General features: G+C 44.0%; 1 protein-coding gene and 1 pseudogene across 1 annotated transcript in view; both read right to left on the bottom strand.

Annotated features, from left to right (window-relative positions):
• Positions 1 to 13,489, bottom strand: part of SH3GL1 (SH3 domain containing GRB2 like 1, endophilin A2) — a 209,527-nt gene that overhangs the window by 161,657 nt on the left and 34,381 nt on the right. The gene's annotated exons all lie outside the window — the stretch shown is intronic.
• LOC134942975 (5S ribosomal RNA) lies at positions 9,304 to 9,424 on the bottom strand (annotated as a pseudogene).

Raw genomic sequence — 13,489 nt, forward strand, 5'->3', positions numbered from 1 at the left:
CGCCTCCTCACCAACATCGTCCTCATACATGTCGACACACAAGTACCGACACACAGCACACACACAGGGAATGCTCCGATAGAGGACAGGACCCCACTAGCCCTTTGGGGAGACAGAGGGAGAGTTTGCCAGCACACACCAAAACGCTATAATTATACAGGGACAACCTTTATATAAGTGTTTTCCCTTATAGCATCTTAATATATAATCATATCGCCAAATAAGTGCCCCCCCCCCTCTCTGTTTTAACCCTGTTTCTGTAGTGCAGTGCAGGGGAGAGCCTGGGAGCCTTCCCTCCAGCAGTTCTGTGAGGGAAAATGGCGCTGTGTGCTGAGGAGAATAGGCCCCGCCCCCTTTTCGGCGGGCTTCTTCTCCCGTTTTTCTGACAACCTGGCAGGGGTTAAATACATCCATATAGCCCCAGAGGCTATATGTGATGTATTTTTAGCCAGTATAGGTACTTTCATTGCTGCCCAGGGCGCCCCCCCCAGCGCCCTGCACCCTCAGTGACCGTTGGTGTGAAGTGTGCTGAGAGCAATGGCGCACAGCTGCAGTGCTGTGCGCTACCTCATGAAGACTGAGAAGTCTTCAGCCGCCGATTTCTGGACCTCTCCTCTCTTCAGCATCTGCAAGGGGGTCGGCGGCGCGGCTCCGGTGACCCATCCAGGCTGTACCTGTGATCGTCCCTCTGGAGCTAGTGTCCAGTAGCCTAAGAAGCCAATCCATCCTGCACGCAGGTGAGTTCACTTCTTCTCCCCTAAGTCCCTCGTTGCAGTGAGCCTGTTGCCAGCAGGACTCACTGAAAATAAAAAACCTAATAAAACTTTTACTCTAAGCAGCTCTTTAGGAGAGCCACCTAGATTGCACCCTTCTCGGCCGGGCACAAAAACCTAACTGAGGCTTGGAGGAGGGTCATGGGGGGAGGAGCCAGTGCACACCACCTGATCCTAAAGCTTTTACTTTTGTGCCCTGTCTCCTGCGGAGCCGCTATCCCCATGGTCCTGACGGAGTGCCCAGCATCCACTTAGGACGTCAGAGAAAGTACTTTTAGCCTTCTGTGCGGAAGGAGCCGTACTAGGTAGGCAGGCTGTTTTAGCAGTAGCCAGGTCAGCCACAATCTTATTGAGGTCTTCTCCAAAGAGAATGTCTCCCTTGAAAGGAAGCACCTCCAGGGTTTTCCTGGAATCCAAATCCACTGACCAGGAACTCAACCAAAAGGATACGTCTGGCCAAAACGGACGCAGTAGCAGCCTTGGTCGTGAGCACCCCGGCATCGGAGGCAGCCTCCTTAAGGTACAGAGAAGCTGTGGCAATATATGAGACATTGTCGAGCATGCTCAGATGCATCAGAAGGCAGTTCCGCCTTGGTTCCTGAGCCCACGCCTCACCAGCTTCAGCTGTCCAAGTCGCTGCAATAGTTGGCCTTTGAACAGCCCCAGAAAAGGTACAAATCGCTTTTAAACAGCCCTCCACACGACGATCCGTCGGTTCCTTCAGAGAGGTGACGGTGGTCACTGGCAGAGCAGAGGAAACAACCATGCGCGCCACATGAGAATCAACAGGCGGAGGAGTTTCCCAATTTTTACACACCTCCACAGAGAGGGGATAGCGAGCCAACAGTCTCTTATTCGGTGTAAACTTTGTCCCCGGATTTTCCCAGGATTCCTGATGTATGTCAACCAGGTGTTTAAAGTAGGGTAAAACCTGCTTAACCACCTTCTTATGCTTAAACCTAGAAAATGGAGTTGTATCTGCGCACACACAATTTATTGATACAAGATTTGGAACAAAAAGCTCCAAACTAGCCCCTATTAATTGCAGGTATTTACCATTGCCTATGGGGGTGCTAACAACTACAAGCTAATGTTAGTCAATAAACAAGAGAAGAAAAGGCTGTATTGTCAATGCACAAGAAAAGGGGTGACCTGATAGTCACAACCCTCTGAAATAATTACTAAAATTTAACTTTTATTGATGTCAAGTTAAAATAGTGTGACAATGACTAACACACAAACTACGAGTATAGACGAAACATAGAGGTTAAAATCAAGACATATACAACACATACCACAAGTGCAATTGAAATAATAAATAAGAATTTACTCACCGGTAATTTTTCGTAGTCCGTAGTGGATGCTGGGTACTCCGTAAGGACCATGGGGAATAGACGGGCTCCGCAGGAGACTGGGCACTCTAAAAGAAAGATTAGGTACTATCTGGTGTGCACTGGCTCCTCCCTCTATGCCCCTCCTCCAGACCTCAGTTAGGGAAACTGTGCCCGGAAGAGCTGACAATACAAGGAAAGGATTTGGAATCCAGGGTAAGACTCATACTAGCCAGACCAATCACACCGTACAACTCGTGAGAACTATACCCAGTTAACAGTATGAATAACAACTGAGCCTCACTGAACAGATGGCTCATAACAATAACCCTTTAGTTAAGCAATAACTATATACAAGTATTGCAGAAAATCCGCACTTGGGACGGGCTCCCAGCATCCACTACGGACTACGAGAAATAGAATTACCGGTGAGTAAATTCTTATTTTCTCTGACGTCCTAGTGGATGCTGGGTACTCCGTAAGGACCATGGGGATTATACCAAAGCTCCCAAACGGGCGGGAGAGTGCGGATGACTCTGCAGCACCGCATGAGCAAACTCAAGGTCCTCTCAGCCAGGGTATCAAACTTGTAGAATTTTGCAAACGTGTTTGATCCCGACCAGGTAGCAGCTCGGCAAAATTGTAAAGCCGATTTAGGATGCGGCAGTCCAGCCGCAGAATGTGCAAGTTGAATCGTGCTACAGATGCAGCGAGCAATAGTCTGCTTTGAAGCAGGAGCACCCAGCTTGTTGGGTGCATGCAGGATAAACAGCGAGTCAGTTTTTCTGACTCTAGCCATGCTGGAAACATAGATTTTCAGGGCCCGGACTACATCCAGCAACTTGGTAGCCTCCAAGTCCCGAGTAGGCGCAGGCACCACAATAGGTTGGTTCAAATGGAACGCTGATACCACCTTAGGGAGAAATTGGGGACGAGTCCTCAATTCTGCCCTGTCCATATGGAAGATCAGATAGGGGCTTTTGCATGACAAAGCCGCCAATGCTGACACACGCCTAGCCGAAGCCAAGGCCAAAAGCATGACCACTTTCCACGTGAGATATTTCAACTCCACGGTCTGAAGTGGCTCAAACCAATGTGATTTTAGGAAATCCAACACAACGTTCAGATCCCAAGATGCCACTGGGGGCACAAAAGGGGGCTGAACATGCAGCACACCCTTAATAAACATCTGAACTTCAGGCAGTGAAGCCAGTTCTTTTTGAAAGAAAATAGAAAGGGACGAAATCTGGGCTTTAATGGATCCCAATTTTAGGCCCATAGTCACTCCTGACTGTAGGAAGTGCAGAGATCGACCCAGCTGAAATTCTTCTGTTGGGGCCTTCATAGCCTCACACCAATCAACATATTTTCGCCATATGCGGTGATAATGTTTTGCTGTCACATCCTTCCTAGCTTTTATCAACGTAGGAATGACTTCAACCGGAATGCCCTTTTCCATCAGGATCCGGCGTTCAACCGCCATGCCGTCAAACACAGCCTCGGTAAGTCTTGGAACAGACAGGGCCCCTGCTGTAGCAGGCCCCGTCTGAGAGGCAGAGGCCAAGGGTCCTCTGAGATCATTTCTTGTAGTTCCGGGTACCAAGTCCTTCTTGGCCAATCCGGAACGATGAGTATAGTTCTTACTCCTCTCTTTCTTATTATCCTCAGTACCTTTGGTATGAGAGGAAGAGGAGGGAACACATAAACCGACTGGTACACCAACGGTGTCACTAGAGCGTCCACAGCTATCGCCTGAGGGTCCCTTGACCTGGCGCAATATCTTTTTAGCTTTTTGTTGAGGCGGGACGCCATCATGTCCACCTGTGGCCTTTCCCAACGATTTACAATCAGCTGGAAGACTTCTGGATGAAGTCCCCACTCTCCCGGGTGGAGGTCGTGCCTGCTGAGGAAGTCTGCTTCCCAGTTGTCCACTCCCGGAATGAACACTGCTGACAGTGCTATCACGTGATTATCCCGCCCATCGGAGAATCCTTGTGGCTTCTGCCATCCCCATCCTGCTTCTTGTGCCGCCCTGTCGGTTTACATGGGCGACCGCCGTTATGTTGTCTGACTGAATCAGCACCGGCTGGTTTTGAAGCAGGGGTCTTGCCTGACTTATGGCATTGTAAATGGCCCTTAGTTCCAGAATATTTATGTGTAGGGAAGCTTCCTGACTCGACCACTGTCCTTGGAAGTTTCTTCCCTGAGTGACTGCCCCCCAACCTCGGAGGCTTGCGTCCGTGGTCACCAGGATCCAATCCTGTATGCCGAATCTGCGGCCCTCGAGAAGATGAGCACTCTGCAGTCACCACAGCAGAGACACCCTGGCCCTCGGGGACAGGGTGATCAGCCGATGCATCTGAAGATGCGATCCGGACCACTTGTCTAACAGATCCCACTGAAAGATCCGTGCATGGAACCTGCCAAATGGAAATGCCTCGTAAGAAGCTACCATCTTTCCCAGGACTCGCGTGCAGTGATGCACCGACACCTGTTTTGGTTTTAGGAGGTCTCTGACCAGAGATGACAACTCCTTGGCCTTCTCCTCCGGGAGAAACACCTTCTTCTGTTCTGTGTCCAGAATCATACCCAGGAACAGCAGACGCGTCGTAGGAACCAGCTGCGACTTCGGGATATTCAGAATCCAGCCGTGCTGTTGTAGCACTTCCTGAGATAGTGCTACTCCGACCAACAACTGCTCCCTGGACCTCGCCTTTATAAGGAGATCGTCCAAGTACGGGATAATTATAACTCCCTTCTTTCGAAGGAGTATCATCATTTCGGCCATTACTTTGGTAAATACCCTAGGTGCCGTGGACAGACCAAACGGCAACGTCTGGAATTGGTAATGGCAGTCCTGTACCACAAAACGGAGGTACACCTGGTGAGGTGGGTAAATGGGTACATGTAGGTAAGCATCCTTGATGTCCAGTGATACCATGTAATCCCCCTCTTCCAGGCTTGCAATAACCGCCCTGAGCGATTCCATTTTGAACTTGAACTTCCTTATATAAGTGTTCAATGATTTCAAATTTAGAATGGGTCTCACCGAACCATCTGGTTTCGGTACCACAAACATTGTGGGATAGTAACCCCGTCCCTGTTGAAGGAGGGGAACTATGATTATCACCTGCTGGAGGTACAGCTTGTGAATTGCCGCCAGTACTACCTCCCTGTCCTGGGGAGTAGCTGGCAAGGCTGATTTGAGGTAACGGCGAGGGGGAGACGTCTCGAATTCCAGCTTGTATCCCTGAGATACCACTTGTAGAACCCAGAGATCCACCTGTGAGCGAACCCACTGGTCGCTGAAGTTCCGGAGATGGGCCCCCACCGCACCTGGCTCCACATGTGGAGCCCCAGCGTCATGCGGTGGACTTAGTGGAAGCAGGGGAGGACTTTTGTTCCTGGGAACTGGCTGTATGGTGCAGCTTTTTCCCTCTACCCCTGCCTCTGGGCAGAAAGGACGCGCCTCTAACCCGCTTGCCTTTCTGAGGCCGAAAGGACTGTACTTGATAATACGGTGCTTTCTTAGGCTGTGAGGGAACCGGAGGTAAAAAAGTCGACTTCCCAGCTGTTGCTGTGGATACGAGGTCCAAAAGACCGTCCCCAAACAATTCCTCACCCTTATAAGGCAAAATTTCCATGTGCCTTTTAGAATCAGCATCACCTGTCCACTGCCGAGTCCATAATACTCTCCTGGCAGAAATGGACATTGCATTAATTCTAGATGCCAGCCGGCAAATGTCCCTCTGTGCATCTCTCATATATAAAACTACGTCTTTAATATGCTCTATGGTTAGCAATATAGTGTCCCTGTCCAGGGAATCAATGTTATCAGACAGGGAATCAGACCACGCTGCTGCAGCACTACACATCCATGCTGAAGCAATAGCAGGTCTCAGTATAGTACCTGAGTGTGTATACACAGACTTCAGGATAGCCTCCTGCTTTCTATCTGCAGGCTCCTTTAAGGCGGCCGTATCCTGAGAAGGCAGTGCCACCTTTTTTGATAAGCGTGTGAGCGCCTTGTCCACCTTAGGGGATGTCTCCCAGCGTAACCTATCCGTTGGCGGGAAAGGGTACGCCATTAGTAACCGCTTAGAAATTACTAGTTTCTTATCTGGGGAACACCACGCTTCTTCACACAGTTCATTCAACTCATCAGATGGGGGAAAAGTCACTGGCTGCTTTTTCTCCCCAAACATAATACCCTTTTTTGTGGTAACCGAGTTTATGTCAGCAATGTGTAAAACATCTTTCATAGCCGTAATCATACATCGGATGGCCCTTGTGGACTGTACATTTATCTCATCCTCGTCGACACTGGAGTCAGACTCCGTGTCGACATCTGTGTCTGCCATCTGAGTCAGCGGGCGTTTTTGAGCCCCTGATGGCCTCTGAGACGCCTGGGCAGGTGCGGGCTGAGATGCCGACTGTCCCATGGCTGTCACGTCGTCAAACCTTTTATGTAAGGAGTTGACACTGTCTGTTAAAACTTTCCACATATCCATCCACTCCGATGTCGGCCCCGCAGGGGGCGACATCACACTTATCGGCTCCTGCTCCGCCTCCACGTAACCCTCCTCATCAAACATGTCGACACAGCCGTACCGACACACCGCACACACACAGGGAATGCTCTGGCTGAGGACAGGACCCCACAAAGTCCTTTGAGGAGACAGAGAGAGAGTATGCCAGCACACACCACAGCGCTATATAATCAGGGATTTACACTAACAAAAGCGATTTTCCCTATAGCTGCTTTTATATATAGTTTGCGCCTAAATTTAGTGCCCCCCCTCTTTTTTACCCTTGATGCCTGGAAACTGCAGGGGAGAGCCTGGGGAGCTGTCTTCCAGCGGAGCTGTGAAGAGAAAATGGCGCCGGTGTGCTGAGGAAGATAGCCCCGCGCCCTTCTCGGCGGACTTCTCCCGCTTTTTTATCTGTATAATGGCGGGGGATTATGCACATATACAGCTTAAAAGCTGTATTATGTGTCAATTAGCCATGTAAGGTACTCTAATTGCTGCCCAGGGCGCCCCCCCCAGCGCCCTGCACCCATCAGTGACCGGAGTGTGTGGTGTGCATAGGGAGCAATGGCGCACAGCTGCAGTGCTGTGCGCTACCTTAATGAAGACCGAAGTCTTCAGCCGCCGATTTTCAGGATTCTCTTCTGTCTTCTGGCTCTGCAAGGGGGACGGCGGCGCGGCTCCGGGACCGGACGATCGAGGTCGGGCCCTGTGTTCGATCCCTCTGGAGCTAATGGTGTCCAGTAGCCTTAGAAGCCCAAGCTAGCTGAAAGCAGGTAGGTTCGCTTCTCTCCCCTCAGTCCCTCGTAGCAGTGAGTCTGTTGCCAGCAGATCTCACTGAAAATAAAAAACCTAACAAATACTTTCTTTTTCTAGAAGCTCAGGAGAGCCCCTCGTGTGCAACCAGCTCGGGCCGGGCACAGATTCTAACTGAGGTCTGGAGGAGGGGCATAAAGGGAGGAGCCAGTGCACACCAGATAGTACCTAATCTTTCTTTTAGAGTGCCCAGTCTCCTGCGGATCCCGTCTATTCCCCATGGTCCTTACGGAGTACCCAGCATCCACTAGGACGTCAGAGAAAATGTGATTAAAGATTAAAAGTGTGTCCGCGTGTTTGTTCTTATGTCCAATTATGTAGTATAGCTCTCGATCTCAAACCAGTCTGATAATCGTTGTCAGCAGTTGGTCTCCATATATTCACATAACCACTTATTAATATATGTGGTATCAGGACTATCTCACTCGTATGTTTGTGCTTGTGGCTGACAATATAATTCCAATAGCATATATAATATGTTCTGCAAACATCCACGTTGTGTGTTTCTTATATTGTAAGCAGAAAGGTCTGTCTCCCTCCCCAATCTCAATGGGGTTGTTTGGTAACACTTGGATAAGTCCTACTCAATCTAGACTATTTGTGTCCCAATATGCGGCCTTGTTAGGGGAGAATGTCATTTGCTGTATATATATCATTTAATCAGTATTCAGTACATCCTTCTTAAGTCTTCTAAGGAACATTCATAAAGAGTGCAGGATGAATTCTTCCGCCTGAAAGATGGCACATTCACTACGCTGGTTAGTGCTTATGTGCCGATTATGATTATAGACAGTGCTAGTAAACTACAGTATATCAGTGTTTCTCTGTAATTATATTTAATGTGCTTGTGGCTTTAATGAGACTCCCTGTAATAGCGTGGGGCAACTATCAAAAATCATGCCATTTTGGATAGCGAGAGTAAATACCTCCCTCACTCATCAGTGTAAATATTATAAATATATAGCAACTTGCTGTATTCATCAACTGTGCAAGATACTAATGCCCCTCTTGGGGAGGGCACCTTCTATACCACTAGGTTCAATATATCTAGTTTAGGAGAGGATAAATACGTCCCTTTTTAATTGTAGATGACCAGACGATTATAAATTATACAATGCTGGCTTTATTACTGCCTCTGGAGATATAAACGTATTGAATTGTCTGTGCTAGTTGTTCTCAAATGGCACAGGTTCTGAGGTGTTCTCTATAATGGATTGAGAAGCAAAAAGTTGGAAACCGCACTGGTATAATTGGTGTATGTGTATAATGATAGTTATCTGTATAAACTGATAATTAAATTTAAGGTTCAAATCCTTATTTTGGGGAGCAGATACTTAAGGTAACACATTCCTTATTTTTATGTATCAAAAAGCTACCCATCAGTGGTGCTCCCCCGAGTCAGTTATTCGTAGTGTAAACATGAAAAAAAGAAAAAAGAATACTCTTGTTGGGAAGCACTCATATACAGATAATGTTGTACGACTAAATGTCACAATAGCTAACTAAAATACAATATTTTATTAATTCTCATTAAAATTAATTATTGAGGAGTTCAATGAGCGCCGATGTTTGTTAAATAGTGACATTGCGAAAATATAAAAAGTAATATATAAATTGCAAGGTACAAATACCTAATTCAGGCCGAAGTGGGTATATCTATAATTTTGTTAATAATCACACTCCAACTGTAGGACAACCTGTGATAAAAAGTTGCTCATTTATTGTAAATATGACCATCATTTATAAACTGCTATATATCCCAAATGGGAATTTTAATCCTAGCAGATAGTTGAATCATAGGTCATAACCGAGATGTAGGACAATGCTCTATATTGGTGACAGATGGGTGGCAAATATTTGCAGTACCAGGGTGTTCCTTGGTAGTCTCCTATCCAAGTACTTAACCCGGCCCTCCACTGCTTGGCTTCCAAGATCAGATGAGATTGGGCATCTCCAGCGGGGTATGACCGCAGACCTTATGCTCACCCTTGTCACACTGTGTCCAAAATTGGGCACAGACAGGAGCCAATTTGCGTTGTTATATGAGCCACAGGTATCGACACAGCTGATTTGATGTGGAAATCAAAATTTTTTATCATAGATGATAAAGTATAACGAAAGATTAAATACCCATTTAAGTTTTCACGGCTTAGGTAGTCGCAGTACAAGTAGGAATAAACCTCTATAATGCACAGTTATCACATGTATGAAAATAAATCATTAGATCATAATATTATTTTAACTGTGCAAAAGAGGGAAACCTCCAAATTTGGTCTCCAAAAAACAATAATGAACGTATGAGATTACACTATGAATTGTGAAAATCAAAAAAACATAAGCAATGAAACCTTCAGCTCTCATGACCAATCAGAAATTATTCTCAAGTAATAGAAAAATAATAAGTTGACACAGAGTGTGTTCTCTATGATATATATATGTCATAAGTTAATACTGAGATAAATATGGATTTCTGCAGTGTAAAAAAAGAGAGAGAGAGAAGGCGTTTGTGTGTTGGATAGGGTCCAGAATTAGCAGATGTATCCACATCCGCTTTTTGGATAGAAATATAGACCTTAAACGGGTTGCACTTATTCCCTTGCTGGTGATAATTGACTGTCACTTGTTCGTATAGTATAATAGTCTATGTACCATGTGGATAAGATATTATAAATACCGGTCCGTGCAATGAAAATGCACTGGTGCACAAATCACATGTATATACCAAACCTGGTGTGCATTCATAAAGTTTTGGTCCTACTTGTATACTGATGGAGATCCTGGTATAAGGAAGGTGCCGGCCGCGTCTGCCCGCGTTCTGCCTGCTGCCGAACTCCGGCCGCACTATACTTCCTGTTAGGCTGGTTCCCTTGGCGACGGACTTTGCCATAAACGGCTCGTTGCGGTCACGTGTGCGCACCACGTGACCGTGAGGATGTAGTCTCCTTCCTGACGTACGTTTCGCAAATAGCTTGGTCACAGGGCGTCAGTGGGTTCAAACCCTTGTTTGTTCTTATATTGGTGGTACTGTTAACTGATTGGTTCTTAGCAAGAGATTGATAGATATTCGGACCTGTCATAGTCGATATCAGACCTGCTGGTTCCCATAGGATAATATGTCATGATTGACAGTTAAAAGGACCATTCAGCATTTCATAGTGGACAATCATATAATTATTTTAAAAAGAGTTGGTGAGATTAATTCAGGGTAATATTTGCAAAAAATAATAAGGATATAGAGATGATATAGATTATAAAACAATTAAAATGAATTGAAAATAAATACCTTTATCTGTATAAATATGGATATAAAAATAAAGAAGAAAATAATGTAATAGAAAGTGCAGATTATTATATATATAAATCTATGTACAGCACATAATGTGCCTGTACCTAAAAAGGCAAATATATACATTATTAAGGGGAAATAGTATTAGATTAAGGTATTGCTGGAAGGTTATTATTGAAAAATATTAAAAAACACAAATTATTAGTGAATGTGTGACAGTGACTACTATAAATAAATTGAAGGGTCTATGTAGTGATATATGATGTATGAGTTGTAACATTTATTTGGAATGTAATATTAATGTGCAAGAGTCATTACGAGGGCATTGTGATGGAGATTGTTATTTTGTGCAAAGACAACATGTATATGCACATACATTAGTATGCATATGTATGTATATGAAAAATGGTGAGACAATTCATTATGAGCCCATAGTGCTGAAATATATATATATATATATATATATATATATATATATATATATATATATATATATATATATAAATATAGAAAGAAAACAAAAGATTGTGGTAGATTGGATGTGTATTTAGTGATACAGACTTAAAAGTTTTTTTATCATTAGGTGTAATACAGTGAAGGTAACGATAGAGTGTATAAAAAAATGATTAAAATTAATATTAATAATGGTTGAAAAATAGATTGATATAAAAAAACTTATTTATAATGTATAATGTATATATAATTAGATGGACCGTTAAAAAATAATTAATTAATAGCAGTGTTATATAGTGAATTCAAATAATAAGTGATGAAGATTATTATTATCTTCTTGAGGTACTCTATAATGTCATAAAAGTATATTATTAATGCTAGTGTTGTATTTTAGAATCTGATTCATAAAAAATACAGAATATATAATGTTTACTGGTTATTATCAATATTGTGCACTGAACTTTGCATTTCATGATAAGTGATAAATAAAAAATTGATTAAAATTAGGGGGGGGGGGGGGGCAGAAAATTTATTTTTTAGGACAGTGGAATTACGGTTTTAATTTAAGAAAACTCCATAGTTGATGTTTTCATTCATGCCAAAAGGGTGGATGGTGCCTAGTTTAAAGATCCACTCGCATTCTTTCTTCAATAGGATATCTGTCAGACTTCCACCACGTATTCCGAGTTTGATTTTTTCAAGTCCGAAGACCCTCAGATCCTCCCATCTATTATCATGGTGTTGGTAGAAATGGCGTGCTACCGTAGTGAGTGGTTTCATCTTTCTTTTATCAGAGGTGGCATTGCGTATAGTCCCAATGTGTTCTAGAACACGTTGTTTCAGTGGGCGAGTGGTCATACCCACATATTTCTTGTCACAGCTACATTTGATGCAGTAGATGACACCTTCAGTTAAACAATTCATGTAATCATTGATCTTGAATTCTGTCCCGTATTTATCTTTTACTTCCTTCACTATTTCAATGTGTCTGCAAGCTTTGCATTTCCCACAGGGATATGTTCCTGTTGTGATGATTTTCTTTGTGGGTATTCTTTGGAAATGACTTTGTACCAGTTGGTCTTTTAAATTTCTGGACCTCCGCCAACTCATGGAAACACGTGGACCAAGTTTTTCTGATAAGTCTGAGTCAGCATGTAATACATGCCAATGTTTTTGTATCGCTTCACTTATCTCTCTCCATTCATGGCAATAGTTGCCCACAAATCTGATAGTATTTGTGTTCTGTGCTGTCTCTTTCTTCTTGAAGATAATGTCATCCCTAGGGACAATTTGTGCATTCCGTGAGGCTTTTTTTATTGAGGTATTACTGTACCCTCTTTCACGTAATCGTTGGGCCAGCTCTGTACTCTGTTTTTTAAAGTTGTGATCATCTGAGCAATTCCTGCGAAGACGCAGGAATTCCCCTTTTGGTATATTTTCTATGGTGGGATGAAAATGTGAACTTGTCTGATGTAGCAAGGTGTTAGTCGCAGTAGTTTTGCGGTACAGACTTGTGGCGATCATACCCTCTGGATCCTTGTATATCATTAGGTCCAGAAATGGTAACTCCGTCTGGCTGATATTATGAGTTAGACGAAGATTAAGATTGTTGTCGTTGAGACGCTCTATGAACTGATGTAATAATTGTAAGTCCCCTTCCCATATCATAAAGATATCGTCTATATATCTCGTCCACATGATGATGTTAGATGTAAAATCATCATTGGTATCTTTAAAGACGAATTCTCTCTCCCACCATCCTAAAAAAATGTTCGCATAAGTAGGTGCACAGGCCGCCCCCATAGCTGTACCTCGCGTTTGAAGGTAAAATCTGTCATTGAATACGAAGAAATTATAATGCAGTACAAAGTGCAACAATTTGATCAAAAAGGTATGAAATTCCTCCCAGCCTTCGTCGTGTAGAAAATATTCAACTGCTGCTATACCTTCTGTGTGGCCAATAGAGGTATATAGTGCCTCTACATCCAATGATACTAGGTATTGGTTGTCCTCCAATTTTACGTCATGAAGTTTCCTAAGCATGTCTGCTGTGTCTTGTATATATGAAGGAAGACCCAGTACAAGATGTCTGAGGTGCAAGTCCAAGAAAATGCTCGCCTTTTCAGTTAATCCTCCTATACCTGATACTATCGGTCTCCCAGGTGGGTTTAGAATATTTTTGTGCACTTTTGGCAACATGTAGTATGTAGGAATTTTTGGATTCTGAATTTGTAAGTATTCATATTCTTGTCTTGTAATTGACCCTTGTTCTCGAGCCTGAGTAATAATCTTAGAGTAGAC

Source organism: Pseudophryne corroboree, chromosome 1, assembly GCF_028390025.1.
Source record: "Pseudophryne corroboree isolate aPseCor3 chromosome 1, aPseCor3.hap2, whole genome shotgun sequence".
Lineage (NCBI taxonomy): Eukaryota > Metazoa > Chordata > Amphibia > Anura > Myobatrachidae > Pseudophryne > Pseudophryne corroboree.